General features: G+C 40.3%; 1 protein-coding gene across 2 annotated transcripts in view; it reads left to right on the top strand.

The window, feature by feature from the left end:
* The window catches only part of tmeff2a (transmembrane protein with EGF-like and two follistatin-like domains 2a), an 84,855-nt gene that overhangs the window by 76,674 nt on the left and 5,585 nt on the right, over positions 1-2,596 (top strand). The window lies entirely within an intron of this gene.

Below are 2,596 nucleotides of genomic sequence, written 5' to 3'. Positions count from 1 at the left end.
GGGGAGGCCGGGGGGGGTGAGGAGGGGGGGGATCACTGGGAACTAATCGATAAGACACATCCTGCTAAGACTGTGTCCTCATGAGTCCTGTGTACATACACACCTACACACAGCGTAGGTCAACAGTGTGAGTTTGATTTCACTTCCTGTCGTCCCTTCAGAATAAAGTGTGAAAAAACAGAAACAAAAAAAAGACGTAAAGACTGGAGACGTGTCCCTGGGCGCACGTGCACGTGCATGTGCACGACTCTGCTGCAGATGTTAGTGTGTGTGTGTGTGTGTGTGTGTGTGTGTGTGTGAGCAGCATTAGGATGTGTTGACGCACTGCAGTCTGGTGGTATAGTGCCTGTTATGGAGAAAGTGAGAGGCTCATTAAAAATGTATGGAGTCCAGACATCAGGCAGCGACGAACAGTCGTCCCCGGAGACGGCTGTGTGTGTGTGTGTGTGTGTGTGTGTGTTCAGGTCATATACATTAGTGTGAATTATTGAGAATTTATTTCATGGATATTTACTTTATTTTTAAATCTGTTCTTCTTTTAAAAAAAATATATTTTTTTTCAGATTGTTCAGAATCTTTATTTGCGTCTCTTTCTGGTCACCGTGAACCACAGCTTTGATTCACAGCTTTGACTGAGGAAAAACATGACAACCTGAGTGGTGACTGAGGAAAAACATGACAACCTGAGACCAAGATATAGGTGGCGCTCCATTATATTCAGTTGTATAATTATAAATTAATTATGTGACTATGGTAAAAAAAAAAAGTGGTTCTGTAGTGTAGCGGTTATCACAACTGCCTTACAATTCTGTCTTACATGCAGAACGTCCTGGGTTTGAGTCCCAGTGGAACCATGTACTGGATCCTCCTCGTGAAAAGTCACTTTGGATGAAAACAGCTGTAAAATACAGAAATACAGAAAATATAAATATATAAATAAATTGTGTTTACAAAACGGGCCTTCCGTGGGGACCCAGAATTCCTAGCAGCGCCCCTGGATACATGGTTTTAATTCAATATTATAACTGTTAAAACAAACACTCGAAACGTCGGGTTTGTATTTTCTTTTTTTTTTATTTTCTAACTTAAACATCTGCCATTTATTTAATAAAAAAAATGTTACAGTATTTTGCAGAATATAAGTCACTCTGGAGTATAAGTCGCACGAGCCAGCTATAGTGCCCTCTAGAGGCTGTCAGTGTGAGAATAACAAACGTTAAATTATATATTTTAGTGGCAAACCCAGCCAAAGGATGAAAAAAAGTCCGGAAAATATGGTAATAAGATTCACGAACTATTTTTGTATCGCTTGCAGTACCTCTGCGTGCCCTCTAGGAGTCGCAAAAACCTCCTTTTTAGATTGTTTTTTTTTTTCATTTTTCCGGAAAATACGGTAATCAGATTCACGAACTATTTTTTTTAACACTTGCAGTACCTCTGCGCGCCCTCTAGGAGTCGCAAAAACCTCCTTTTTAGACTGTTTTTTTTTTCATTTTTTTGTGCTGTGACTAGAACAGAGACTCGTCATCGTTTGTCAGTGTCCAGAAACAGAAACAGAAATACAGACGCGGACGTTGAAGACGGTACACGGCTGCCTTACAAGTCTGCAGAATATAAGTCACTCTGGAGTTTAAGTCGCACAAGCCAGCTGTAGTGCCCTCTAGAGGCTGTCAGTGTGAGAATAACAAACATGAAATAACATATTTTAGTGGCATATTATAGTCCGTAAAATACGGTAATTAGATTCACAAACTATTTTTTGTTTCACTTGCAGTACCTCTGTGCGCCCTCTAGGAGTCGCAAACCTCCTTTTTAGACTGTTTTTTTTTTTTTTTTTATGCTGTGACTAGAACAGAGACTTGTCATCGAGTGTCAGTGTCCAGAAACAGAAACAGAAACGTTGAAGACGGTGCACGGATCACGGCTCTTCTGTCTGAGGTGGAGCCTCTCGGACACGGAGCCTCTCGGCTCCGTCTTCCCGACGTTCCTGCTCTGCTGATCCTTCATTACAGCAGCGGCTCAGCTCCGACACGGCCGACTGCACAGCCTTTCAGTCCACGTCAGTGTCAGTCGTACATCCACGACGGCTGACGGACAGGAGCGTGTGTGTGTGTGCGTGTGTGTGTGTGTGTGTGTTGTGGCAGTTATACTCCATGTACCACTGTGTATGTGAAGCCAGTACTCAGTATTTGTTTACATTGTTGGTTAAATACTGTCTTATCCAACTAGGGGTGTGCGGACCCTGAGTGGTACGTGAGGTTTTTTAATCCTAATGGACAGAGAATGTACTGCAGTCAAATGTCACGAAACAAATGTGGAAGATATTTGTAGTATCTAGTATATATTAGTAGTATCTAGTATGTAGTAGTAGACAGTCAACATAAGGGACTTATTTTGTAGTGTTTGAGTACTTGTTACTTTATATTTTTTTGAGGTAAATGTTCTGTTTTTATTCATGACAGACAGATTTTTTATTGATTTTTTTATTATAATTTCAATTTGAAAACTACAAAAAAAAACGTTTTTAAAACGCAGTAACTACAGTTTTATATTAGTGTTAGGGTTGTTATCAGACCATAAATTACTTACATTTTTG

Source organism: Cynoglossus semilaevis, chromosome 16, assembly GCF_000523025.1.
Source record: "Cynoglossus semilaevis isolate Cse_v1.0 chromosome 16, Cse_v1.0, whole genome shotgun sequence".
In the NCBI taxonomy this organism is placed as follows: Eukaryota; Metazoa; Chordata; class Actinopteri; order Pleuronectiformes; family Cynoglossidae; genus Cynoglossus; species Cynoglossus semilaevis.
The sequence above is the reverse complement of the archived record's forward strand: the minus strand, read 5'-3'. Positions and strand labels throughout refer to the sequence as shown.